Source organism: Elephas maximus, chromosome 13 (genome assembly GCF_024166365.1).
Source record: "Elephas maximus indicus isolate mEleMax1 chromosome 13, mEleMax1 primary haplotype, whole genome shotgun sequence".
NCBI classification, from domain to species: Eukaryota; Metazoa; Chordata; class Mammalia; order Proboscidea; family Elephantidae; genus Elephas; species Elephas maximus.
In genome coordinates this window covers 44,467,463-44,481,178 of record NC_064831.1, presented here as the reverse complement: position 1 = coordinate 44,481,178, position 13,716 = coordinate 44,467,463, and the positions used below count along the sequence as shown (strand labels likewise).

At 39.6% G+C, this 13,716-nt stretch overlaps 1 protein-coding gene across 1 annotated transcript in view; it reads right to left on the bottom strand.

Moving 5' to 3' along the window:
- Positions 1 to 1,753, bottom strand: part of UNC13C (unc-13 homolog C) — a 676,763-nt gene extending 675,010 nt beyond the window's left edge. Inside the window, exon 1 of the mRNA XM_049852627.1 lies at positions 1,194 to 1,753. The gene's annotated coding sequence lies outside the window, so the exon portion shown is untranslated. The remainder of the gene's footprint in view (positions 1 to 1,193) is intronic.
- Positions 1,754 to 13,716: the final 11,963 nt, after the last annotated feature.

Here is a 13,716-nt window from a genome sequence, read left to right as displayed (position 1 = left end):
CTTACTTTACAGTATAAATAAATTACAATTTAAACTCCATTTGCCACCAGTCCATAAGAAAGTAGGACCAGCAATAATTAATTCAGAGTCTGAAGTCTTCATAGTAACTCTTTGTGTTAACAAAACACTTACAAATCTGAAAAATATTTTGCTATGCACAGAAATTTAGTGAACTTTCTCATTCTCTTGCTTCTCCTCTCCTGGAAAAGCTCATTAAATTTCAATACATGTACATTTACTTTATTGCCAATTTCCCCCACTTTTATGAAAATAAGATGGTATTTGATGGGTAAAAGATGGCATTTTAAATATTTTAGATAACAAGTATTACATTTATTTTTAATTCCAAAATAAGGACATTTATATTCTTCACTTTTTGAAGAAATGCAGTGTATTTTAAAAACTCATCTTTATGTGTGTTATACACCCATCTCTTTCATTTTGCTCTTTAAAAGCCTCATAAGGAAAATTGACTTTAAGCTTTGTCATCTCAGCCTAGGTACGAAGGCAGCCAACGTTACTATTGTTGCCCTATCTATCTTTCTTTTCATTATACATATATATCGATGATGTAATTGCAGAAGTTAGGGCTTATTCACACTGTTGAAGTAAAGGGGTATTTTTTAGACTACCTCCTTCAGCACCTTAGAACAGTCGTAAAACAGAACTAGAAACACAATTAAAGCAATTCATTTCTTGAAAGTAAATCTGCAAGATATTCATCTGGAAGGACTGATGAAGAGCTAGAACTGCAGAACCATTGATAAAGCTCTATTTGTTCCAGTTTCCCTGCTGAGCTGGAAAAACACTTGGGTGACACAATGCTGGTCTATGACATCTTGGCTTTTAACCCCTTACTCGAAGCCCTCAACTTTTCTTATCCGTTTGGCTCTAAACAAAATTTTTTTCACCAAATCCCAGGGGATCAGGAAATACTACAGCCTTTTGTCCCTATGCAGATATTCCCCTGAAAGTTGAGTGGAAACTAAGCAATCACTTATTATTCCACATTTAAAGCATTGACTGAGGAGTTCGTGATTCTCAATGGAATCACCCATATTGTAAACACAGGCGAGGTCAGCATTGACACTAGGAGAGCCCCATTGATGTGATTCAAAGTGCAAACAAAAAGAAGCAACAAGACAGACAGGAAAACATGCAGATGAGGCAGTGCTAAGGAGGAGAGAACATACCTGACGGATTCTCCTAAAAAAAAAAAAAATGCACACACCAGCTGGGTTGTTCCTCCCCTCCTTTTGAGTATATGTGTTTTCCTTTCAGGAATGCCACTCGCAATAGTGTTTCTAGTCTCCTTTCCTTCATTCAGCCACAAATAGTTAGAACAGGAGCTGAGGCTGCGTCCCAGAGCTTCGTCTCATGTGCAGCCAGGCATGCCCCTGGTCTGCAGTGGTGTCTGTTCTTGTCAGTTCTATCCTGATCCCCGGGCAGCTTCCAAAGCAATTTTACGATTTAGCTGCTGGCACAGAATTGCTTTTCACTCGTCTCATTGCCAAATTCCTTCGGCAGCTCGCTTCTCAAGCCTTCCTCTAAGAAAGCAAAATGGGAGTCGCTCCCGTGCGTTGACGAGCGCCAAGGCTCGTCAGCAACTGAGGGTGAAGAGCAGCCTGGCGGTGTGTGTGTGCTGAGAACTTCTCCGGGTGCAGCCGTGGCGCCGCGATGCCCAGCGTCTCGGCTCCCTCTGCTGCCGCCGCCGCCGCCGCTGCACCGAGCAGCTCCGCCAGGACGAGCCCACCCCTTGGGAACCGGAGATGCACTGTGGCCGCTGCCAGGTGTGGCCGTGACCATCGCACTGACAGCTCCCCGAGCCGGGCGTAGCTTCACCGCTGGGTCACACGCCTGGATGCTGGCGCTTCCTTAGCCTCATCTTCCTTTTATCACTGGGTGGTGACCTAGGAGACAATCCTATGGCCAATTCCGTGTTAGCAGCCTTTTTGTTAGTGTGGGCGATTTAGTGATAACCCTTTTAGATGTAGTCGGCTGTGCTTGGAATCGTGAAAAGTACACTGCACACAGTTTAATTCCCAATGAGTCACGGAGAGGCAGGTAACAGGACCCAGTATTTAGACGGAGGAGATGCCGACACATCTTAAAAAAAAAATTTTTTTAAGGGGGGGTTTATTCGTTTACTTTTTTCTTTTACTTCCTCTTCTTCCTCTCCTGGCTCTTTCCTTTTTCTCCTGCTTCTTTCTTCTGCTCCTGCTTCCTTTTCCTTTTAATGTGGAAAACCATGTAAAGGTGATTCCACACAATTTAAATTAAAGATACATATACAAGCCAAAGTTGAAAATGGTGGAAATTTTATAGTGATACAAAGACTTTTTTTTTTTCTCACTTAGAAATAAATTCTTCTCGTTTGATGTTAGAAGATCTGGCTGGGAATTGAACAGGCTTGCTTTCTTTTTTAGTTTTGCTGAGTAGAGGAGGTGGGGTAGTAACAGCTCCCACTTTCCATCAATAAAACATTTTCAATCCTCTAACTCTCCTGTTGAAACAAATAGTCATAAAGTCCTGGGTCTTAAAATAAAGCCTTAGAGAAGCTCAAGTCCTGGAATAATTTCTAGGCTTTAAACTGCGTCTGGTCAGCTGGCTTAGTTATATTTACTTTTCTTCGTTTTTTAAAAGATAGGAGGATGTTTTCAGACTGAAGAACATTCAACTAGCAGTAAGATGAAACCATACAAGAAGCATATACACAGATTTATATGGCATTTTCCAGTTGATGTAAAGATAACCATATCTTTACCAACTTTAGAGATAATTCTACTTTCAATATTAATTACCTAAATATTTAACAAAATAGTTGCCAGCAAAATGAACAGTTAAATTGATACAGCATTTTCTTTGGCAAAACTTGTGGCAATACATGTCCTGCATACCATATGTCACAACCAATGAATAATCTATGTTGAAAACATCGTCCTCAAATTTGAGACAGTCTATACAGCCAGGTACTGGCAGCTGAGCCACCCCGTTCCCAGCTCTCAACCCCACCCTTAGCTCATAGCAACACAACTTTCCCAGCCTGCTACTTAAGCGACTGTTAATGGACTTAAGCAGCTGCTCAAGGTCTAATGAGCCGCATCAGGGGGCAAACACCAGGCAGTGTGATCCTTCAGCAGCCACTAAATTGGAGAGCAGGGCAAAGCTCTGCTGCCCTCGGCTGTGAGCACTAGGAAGTAGCAAAGGAAAACTGGTTAGACCTAAAAGTAGATGGTAGGGCAAAACTTCATATTTTTATGAAGAGAATTCCAGGCTAGCCAATACACTATGTTGAAGAATGTACTTCAATACACAGAGAAAAGAATATCTATCCACAGAGCCTCTTTTTTTTTTTTTTTTTTTAGGGGGAGGCCAGGGGAGGAAAGGGTGGCTTATGGATTGTATGCAATACCCAGTCCAAAGTATTAAAGCTCTGCTTAGCTTTTTTTTTTTTTTTTTTTAGCTTAGGAGAGCCTATGGCACCCAGCATACTGCAATGTAAATAAAAGTCTTCAGTAAATGTCAGTAGTTTAAATGTTTAAACCTACAAAAGGATATACAAATAAGATGATCCTAACCATAAGTGGTCTCCAGAATATATATTCAGTGTGATAAACAGCACTCTGAAAATATTGCTCTAATGCAAATACTGTCCCAGAGGAAATAACACCAAGAGTGGTGACTAGCAGTCTTTGCTGGTAAGAAGAAATAATGTTTCACGAATACTCCAAAGCCAGTGTACGTGCTCTGATGAATGTACTGCTTAGCTCCAACGATCATGATTCTCGTTATACATTTCAAAATGGAAATTGTTTACATCTCTAAAAGTGGCAGGAGTCATGTATCAGAGGGATACCAGCTGCTAATAAAATATGTCACTACTGGAGGAAGTGGCAGAGCTTTATGACTTTATTGACCTGCAGGGACACCAAAATCCTTAACAGAATTTCATTTGCTCTTGACTGGTAGTTTTCACTTGCTGAGTACCTGGTCTCAATAATGTATAATCATAATGATGTGAATGCAGCAGTCAGTTACAGGCCTACACAGTGTTATCAATAAGATGCGTTCCCTTCCTGCAAAGAACTTTTAAAACTCTCGGATAAGTAACATTAAACAACACCGGATAGGAAATGAGTGATGTCCACAGGTACATCCCCCAAAACTTGCTGGAAGATTGATGAATTAAGACAACAAGATCCTTTCTCCTACAAATCCTTCAGCAGTAATTTCAGGAGGAATAAACCTCTAGGGTACCATCACCCTCCCAAGATAAGCTGGGCCAGATCATGTGTCTCTATTTATGGCTTAGGGGGGAAAAGAGTGATGTGTCTGGGTCACTGGTCATTTTTTATTAGTAGCAAAGCTTGACTAAACCAAAAGGACCAAGTAAAATGGTCCTTCTTGAAGAATTTTGTTCCTGCCTGGGCACCTGAAGTTAAGCAATGGAGGAATTCTTGAAAAGCTTAAATGAAATCAACTTTTCATACATTTAGTTGAATTTTCAGCTCTTTAGAAGACCTCACTATTTTAGGGAATTTGTGACCAATCAGTGGACTTCACTATATCTAGGAAACTGTGAACAGTCATTGACTTTCTGTACCCATGAAAAATAATTGGTGAAATTCATTGTCAAGATAATTGAGGACAAAAACATTATTTCACCTATAATAGCCAGTTGGTGGGTTTCTAGCTCAATGTGAGTGAATAATATATAAGGGAACAAATACTTAGGAATAAACCATCCAATGTAATTTGGAAAGACGTACATAATACGGAGTCCCTGCATGATGCAAATGGTTAACATGCCTGGCTGCTCACCAAAAAGTTGGAGGTTCAAGTCCACCCAGGGGCACCTCAGGAGAAAGGCCTGGTGATCTACTTCTGCAAAATTAGCCATTGAAAGCCCTCTGGAGTACAGTTCTCCTCCGACACACACGTGGCCACCATGAGTCAGAATCGGCTCAAAGACAACTGGTACTGGTAGATTTCATGACAGTAATGCACACATTGGACCCTGTTCTTAAATTACAACTTTACATTAAATTATAAGTCATTTTTTAAAACGTACCTTTAAGCAGAAGTGATAGTGTGCGATTTTGGAGGCTAGCTCATAAAAGGTACAGCGGCTTTCTCTTTGCTCGCTCTCTCTTGGTTTGCTCTCTTTAGAGGAAGTTAGATGCATGTCATGAGGACACTCAAGCAGCCTAGGAGGAATTCCAGGTGGCAAGGAACGAATGTCTTCTGCCAAGAGCCAGCCAGAAACTGAAGTTTCCTGCCAATAGCCATGTGAGTGTGCCATTTTAAGAAGCTGATCCGATAACCACACAAGATTTCAAATGCCTGCAGTTCCCAAGTGAAATTACTTAAGAAACCCCAAGCCTAAAATACCTAAGTTATTCTGGAATTTCTGACCCAGGAAAAGTGTGAAATAATGTTTATTGTTTAAGTTTTTAAAAATGTACCTCTGAATTTTCCAAATGAGGATTTAGATTGATTATTATTTATCTGCAGATTTAAGTGCACCTATGAATTTTAACCACCATCCCGTATGTCAATTTGTTGTACTGTGGTGACTTGCTTGTTTCTATGATGCTGGAAGATATGCCACTGGTATTTCAATACCAACAGGGTCAATCCATGGTAGACGTGTTTCAGCTGAGCTTCCAGACTAAGACAGACTAGGAAGAAAGGCCTGGTGATCTACTTCCAAATTTAGCCAGTGAAAATCTTACGGATCACAATAAAGTATTATTCAACTTGCTTGCTTTGGATGTCATCAGGAGGGATCAATAACTAGAAGAGGATATCATGTCTGGTAAAGTAAAGGGCCAATGAGAGCATGGGAGACCTTCACTGAGATGGATTGGCACAATTGCCACAATGACACACTTGACATGCTGGCGATTGTGGGACCAGGCAACGTTTTATTCTGTGGTACAGAACGTGAATCTGAAAGACTTGATGGCAGCTAATAACAACTTAGTAACAATTCACTCATCTGCCTGCCCTGCCTCGATAGACTGTGAACTCCTTGAGCACAGAGACCATGGTTTATCATTTTCATATCAGAAATGGCCAGTCCAATGAGTGAGTGAGTGAGTAAGTGAATACGTAACAGTTGGCTTAGTTAGTAGAGCATTGAGTTAAGGCCATGGGTTGAGCCCCTGTGTAATTAGATTTGTTCTGTATTTTGATCCATGTTATGAATGTGTGCCAGAACAAACCTTCTAACTCCATATTCCAATAAGAGTGACTCAGTGACTCAATAATGTCTAAAGTTTGTTTGACATCCTTGTAAAACGCTTGTACATCTATTTTCTCATGTAATACTTATTTAAAAAGCCCAAAAGACATTATGGTAGTAGTGTTATCGTCGCCATACCATAATGACGGAACAGAGACTCAGGAGGATTTTATGATTCACCTGATTTTACAGAACTAATAAGGGGTAGAGACACAACTAGAAACCAGACATTCAATTCCTACTTCAAAACTACTTCCACCACAAATCTGTCAGGTGTTTATTTAAACAAACGTCAAAATAGATGGCAAATTTTGTGCATTTATTTTTATTTTATTTAAATGAATAAAAAGAGTGAAATTATTTAAGCATATACTCTATTAGAATAGTATTTCTTCTGGGGTAATCATCATTCGATGTTGAAAGCTATTCAGTGTAATAACATATATGCTTGGAAGACATGGCATTTGGACAACATTGAGTAAAAAGATTTATCTTACTACTTTGACTTTTGTTTATGTGGGGAAACTATGATTTAATGACACAACAGAGCATTAAAGAACCCAGACTTTGGAATCAGAGGGCCTGGTTTCTAAACTTGGTTCTAGAAAGTACTATTTTTATGGCTTTGGTCAAATGCTTTAATCTCTCTAATTAAGCTTTAATTGCTTCATCTGTAAAATGAGTATAATAATAATTCCTATTCATACTGTTGCTGATGAATCAAATGAGATAACCATGTAAAGTAATGTAGTATATACCTGACATGTAGTGAAAAAAAAAACCAAGTGAGGTCGAGTCATAGTAACCCTATACAACAGAGTAGAACTGCCCCATAGAGTTTCCAAGGGGCACCTGGCAGATTCGAACTGACAACCCCTTGGTTAGCAGCCGTAGTACTTAACCACCACGCCACCAGGGTTTCCTGACATGTAGTAGGTACTCAAATAATATTGTTGTTGTTGTTCTCAGGTGTTGTCAAGTCAGTTCCAACTCCTAGCAACTGTATGTACAACAGAACGAAACACTGCCCAGTCCTGCACCATTCTCACAATCATTGTTATGCTTGAATTCATTGTTGCAGCCACTGTGTCAATCCATCTTGTTGAGGGTCTTCCTCTTTCTTGCTGACCCTCCACTTTACCAAGCATGATGTCCTTCTCCAGGGACAGATCACTCCTGGTAACATGTCCAAAGTATGTGAGACATAGCTTCTAAGGAGCATTCTGGTTGTACTTCTTCCAAGACAGATTTGTTTGTTCTTCTGGTGGTTCATAGTATATCCAATATTCTTCTGCAACATCCCAATTCAAAGGAGTCAATTCTTTTTCAATCTTTGTTATTCATTGTCCAGCTTTTGCTTGCATATGAGGCGATTGAAAACACCATGGCTTGGCTCAGTCACAGCTTAGTCCTTAAAGTGATATCTTTGCTTTTTAACACTTGAAAGACATCTTTTGCAACCGATTTGCCCAATGCAATGCGTCGTTTGATTTCTTGACTACTACTTCCACAGGTGTTGATTATGGATCCAGGTAAAATGAAATCGTTGACAACTTCAATCTTTTCTCCGTTTATCATGATGTTGTTTACTGGTCCAGTTGTGAGGATTTTTGTTTCCTTTATGTTGAGGTGTAATTCATCCTGAAGGCTGTAGTCTTTGATCTTCATTATTAAGTGCTTCACATCTTCTTCACCTCAGTGAGTTAAGTTTGTGTCATCTGCATAATGCAGGTTGTTAATGAGTCTTCCTCCAATCCTGATGCCCCTTTCTCCTTCATATAGTCCAGCTTCTCAGATTATTTGCTCAGCATACAGATTGAATAAGTATGGTGAAAGAATACAACCCTGACACACACCTTTTCTGACTTTAAACCACGCAGTATCCCCTTGTTCTGTTCAAAGGACTACCTCTTGATCTATGTACAGGTTCCTCATACGCACAATTAAGTGTTCTGGAATTCCCATTCTTTGTAATGTTATCCATAGTTTGTTATGATTCACATAGTCGAATGCCTTTTCATAGTGAATAATACACAGGTAAACATCTTTCTGGTATTAATATTAATATTAGCTAATAATAATTAATATATCATAAAACTTCTTACCAGATATCACTCTCATTACTTCCTAGTATTACTAACTTACCCTACATTCATAGTGGTGAAGTTTTCAGAGGAGTAATTTTTTTTTTTAATTTTAATAAGAATTTTTTTTTAACCCTACTTTTAGAACACCAAAAAGGCTTCTCTTTTATTAGTAGCTTGGTGACTTTCTACCTGTACTACCTTGCACAGGTTACATAACCTCACTGAGCCTCAGTTCCCTTTGTATATATGTGTTCATACGTATGATGTGCCTAAAGTATGTGTTTATTTCTCCCTTTTCTATCTTTATAGATTTCCAAATGCAAATTTCAATTTCATTTGACAAAAATGGCAATTATTATCCTTATCCTTAATGGTTTATGTCTGCTTGATAAACATTTTATGTCCATCAAACACTTTACATACTTTAACAATAAAGTCCATATGTAAATTGAGTTATCTTGTTCAAAATTAGAAGAAATTAATTTCTCAGACAAAATATTTATGCACACAGTGATAAATAAATGATTCTTGGGTTTTTCTTTCTTCCCAAAACAGCAGTGACTTCTTTCCCTCTCTTGCAAAGACTAAGGAGCGTAACTGTGAATCGTAACATTCCATGCCATTATTCCAGGAGCTCGTCAATATGTACTGGTGACTCCCAGAGCAGTGAAAATGACCTCAGTAGAAGCTGTATGATGATTGGGTGAGAACCATTATTTACAAGAAACTACACAGATTCAAAACTTGCGAAGGTATTCCCTTTGTCTAGCAGGTTTTCAAAAAGTGTATTTGATACCTAAGAGATTTTAATTGCCCAGCTTCTGGTTATAAGCAATTGTTCATGCCTTGTACTGAAACTCCTGTCTACCTAACTTAAACAATAACTGCCTAGGACATGTACAAGCCATGTGGCAAGTTAAGAACATATTTCTTTAAAGTGGTCTAAAACGCTTGTATCAAAAATAGACCCACTTAGAACATTTTATTTAAGTGGCCATCATAGCCTTCTTCTCCATGGCATTTCATATTCTGCTCAGTTTCCTAGTTTCTGTCTCCACAGAGCATATCCACATACTCTGTAGAGTGTGGAAGGGGAAAAAAAATTCTGCCTTTTGATTTGGAGCCAGGAAGAGAAGCTCTCTTACGGTTGTCAGAGGGTTGACTCTACACAAACCCTGAGCTAAATAAAGTGTGACTTTCAAGCCCTTCACTTTCCAGCTCTTTGTTCTTTTTCATTTCTCCCTCAGCAACTCTTTGGTTACTTTGGTTATCTCTACTGAAAAAAGGCTCCGAGTAACCAATGCTATATTATAAATGCTATACTGTAAATATATATATATATATATATATATATCTCACATAAGAGGAAGAGAAAGTCGAGGCAATGAACCCATAGCCTTTTCAGGATAATTCTGACATTATAGCACTTAGGTACAGTTGGTAATTCTTATTTAGGGGACATTCCTGCTGACATTTAAATTATACCTCATTAATGCTCCTAGGGCTGGGTATTCTAGAACCTCATCTTCAACAGCAGCCATTTATTCAGCATTTACCATGTCATAGGCATAGGAGTGTTTTGATTTAGTTCCCCAAGGGGCTATGTAGAGAAATCAATTTTAAAAACTGCCTGGGCTGGCCACTACTGGGCAGTAGCAATTTCAGAGACTGAGTGTGACAGTAGGATACCCCCAAAGGAAGCACTCTGCTCCCCTATAACATGAAGCAGATGGTACCTTAAAGCTAATTATCTATCTCCATCTCCCAATTCCCCCTAAAAAACTAAAACCAAGCCATGGCATACTCTGTACACTAGAGCTTTCGTGAAGAAACATGCACAAGCTTAAAACAAACTATGAAGTTTATTTTATGCTCCAAATCTTAATATTTTCGTTTCCATTATGTAGTAATAATTAACGCAGTAACGTATAGTACATGATGACAACCCCCCCCCCAAAAAAAAACAAACCCAGTAAATGATGAGACAATTTAAAAGCACTGTCTTCTTCCCTTCCCTTCAGTGGAGTTCTGACCATGAAACTAAAATGAGACCACTGGAGTTTTTTAATGTTCTCCTACTCTAGAAATAGCCAGAAATAATTTTAGATTTCTTTTATCCAGGTTCATTATTCTTTACAAAAGAGGTACCGTCGAGTTACTCATAAGAAAAATAAAATGGCAACATTTTAACCTAAACTTTAGGAGGTAATACCTCATCGAATACCCTCCCAGATTAACTAAATCTTCTTACTAGAGGGTCTTTCTTATTTTACATTTCTGTTATCCCATCTCTATGTGGAAATAGAAAGCTGGATAAGAAGCTAACATGTTCTAGAAAGAAGTTATCAGCTTTAGGCCAAAATTTTAATAACAAATATGAATTTCCCAGTTGGAGAGAGAAAGAAATGGCTACAATGGGGTATGAGAGATGTATAGAAATAAATTAAAGAAATAAAGAGGCCCAGAATTTGCAAAAGGGAGTGAGGGTAGGGGAGATGGAGACAGAGGAGCCCAAGTAAATTCTGCCTCTAGCACTTACTTGCTGTATGATTTTGAAAAAGTCAATTCACTTAGTTAAAACTCTAGTTTACTCATCTAAAAAATGAAGTGAAGAGTAACTACCCATTCATGTGGCTATTGTGAGGTTTAAATGAGTCAAAAATGTAAAGTGTTTGGCAGCCTATTGGCTATCATCATCATCATCATCGTTGTTATCATCGTCGTCACTTGTTTTGTTTTTGGTTGAGTTTTAGAGAAGGAGATACTGTACCTCAGGAGCAGATGGATGGGGGCAGCATTCAATAGCATTATAATAATTACAGAGGAGAAAATAAAAGTCTTCTTATGTTGATGAAGATATTTCCAATTACTAATATATGTTTTGAAAGAAGGCTTTTTGTTTTTAAAAAATTTCAAAAAGGCTTCAGCATGAAAACACTGCCCTTTACAATACCTGAAATTATGACAATAGAGACTTGTTTTTTGTTTTTTTCAGGTTAATGAATTATCCTATATGAAAATTAAAATACTGCTACCTGAAATGGGTGTTCTGTTAATCTATGTATTAATACATAAGACTAGTTCAAGGGAATGCTTCTTAAAACTACATGCAGTAACTAGGATAACAAGTTAATATGTTAATACATATTAACAACCCCACACACATCTGTCACTTTGTCTCACTGTGGGGGCTTGGCTGTTGCTGTGATGCTGGAAGCTATGCCACCAGTATTCAAATACCACCAGGGTCATCCATGGAAGACAGGTTTCAGCTGAACTTCCAGACTAACACAGACTAGGAAGAAGGACCTGGCAGTCTACTTCTGAAAAGAATTAGCCAATGAAAACTTTATGGATAGCAGCAGAACATTGTCTGATACAGTGCCAGAAGATGAGCCCCTCAGGCTGGAAGGCACTAAAAATACAACTGGGGAAGAGCTACCCCCTCAAAGTAGAGTCAACCTCAATGACACAGATGGAGTCAAACTTTTGGGACCTTCATTTCGTGATGTGGCATGACTCAAAATGAGAAAAAAACAGCTGCAAATATCCATTAATAATCATAGTGTGGAATGTACGAAGCATGAATCTAAGAAAATTAGAAATTGTCAAAAACAAAATGGAATGCAGGGGACACATACTACCAAGAAAGCAGTGCCAGGAGCAGAGTCTGTCCTTTGGACCCAGGGTTCCTTTGTGGAGAAGCTCATAGTCCAGGGGAAGGTTAATGACAAGAACCTCCCTCTAGAGCCTGCAGAGAAAGCCTTCACCTCGAGCTGATGCTCTGAATTTGGACTTCTAGCCTACTAGACTGTGAGAAAATAAGTTTCTCTTTGTTGAAGCTATCCACTTGTGGTATTTCTGTTACAGCAGCACTAGATGACTAAGAGAGAATTTGGTACCAAGAAAGTGGGATGCTGCTCTAACAGATACCTAAAATGTGGAAGCAGTTTTGAAACTGTGAATGGAAAGAAGACTCAAAAGGAAGTGAGAAATACCATTAACACTGGAGAAGGCACAGATGGTGAGAAACAGAGGGACCGGCATCAGCAGTGAACTGGCAGCAACGGAACTAGGAGACCAGCACCAGACAGTGCTGGAGCTGACCCATGTAGTGAGAGAGCTGAGTGCCTGTGCAAAAGAGGATCCCTGGAGGAGTAGGGTGCCTCCAGGCATTTATCGGTGGGGCTACTGAGCTTTGGAACACTTGCTCCAGCAGGGCGGATGTGGGCGTGAGGCTCAAGGGCCAAGAGGCCAAGGAACCAGGAAGCAGAAACTGAAGAGACAAGAAACACAGGAAGCCATGCTGCCTCATTCTCAAAAGGTATGGCCATGACCTCTGGGGTTTCAAAAGGTGGAGCCATGGCCTCCGATCTTTCTCAGAGTGGAGTCACCACTCAGATGGACTAGGAGAATTGTGCACCTAAAGCAGAGGGAGCAGAGGTGCTGTCTCAGTGAGCCTGGAAGGCAGAGCTGAAGTCAGGGCTGAGGGGCCTCCACTCAGAATCAGGAGAGTGTGGCCAATACCTAGAGTCTGGAGAGCGGGGCTGTTGTATAATTGGTCTCAGAGAACAGAGGATTATTTTCGAGTCTTGAGGGCTAATGTAACGTGTTCTGTTGACTTGCTTGGTGCCTGTTATGCCTTATTTCCCTCCAATTTGTAATGGAAATGTCTAGCTTGTGCCTGCCTATTCTACCATTGTACTTTGGAAGCAGCTAACTTGTATTCTAGATTTCACAGATGAAGAGGAATTTTTGGATTTTGGACTTTGGATTTAAGACTTTTGCTATGATACAATGGGGTGAATATGTCTAACAAGTAGCAAGGACATGAATTGGGGGGGCAAAGAGTGGAATGTCATGGATTGAATTGTGTCCCCCCAAAATATGTGTCAACTTGGTTAGGCAATGATTCCCAGTATTGTGAGGCTATCCTTCATTTTGTGATTTTCCTGTGTGTTGTAAGTCATAATCTCTGCCTGTGGTTAAAGAGAATTTGGCTGGGATATAACACCCTTACTAAGGTCACATCCCCGATCCAGGGTAAAGGGAGTTTCCCTGGAGTATACCCTGCATCACCTTTTATCTTACAAGAGATAAAAGGAAAGGGAAGCAAGCACAGAGGGGGACCTCATACCACCAAGAAAGCAATGCTAGGAGCAGAGTGCATCTTTTGCACCCGGGGTTCCTTCGTGGAGAATCTCCTGGTCCAGGAGAAGATCGATGACAAGGATTTTCATCCAGAGATGATAGAGAAAGCCTTCCCCTGGAGCTGATACCCTGAATTTGGACTTCTAGCCTACTAAACTTTGAGAAAATAAATTTCTCTTTGTTCTTTGTCGAATCTAAAAAAATGAAATGGAACACATAAACATCGATATC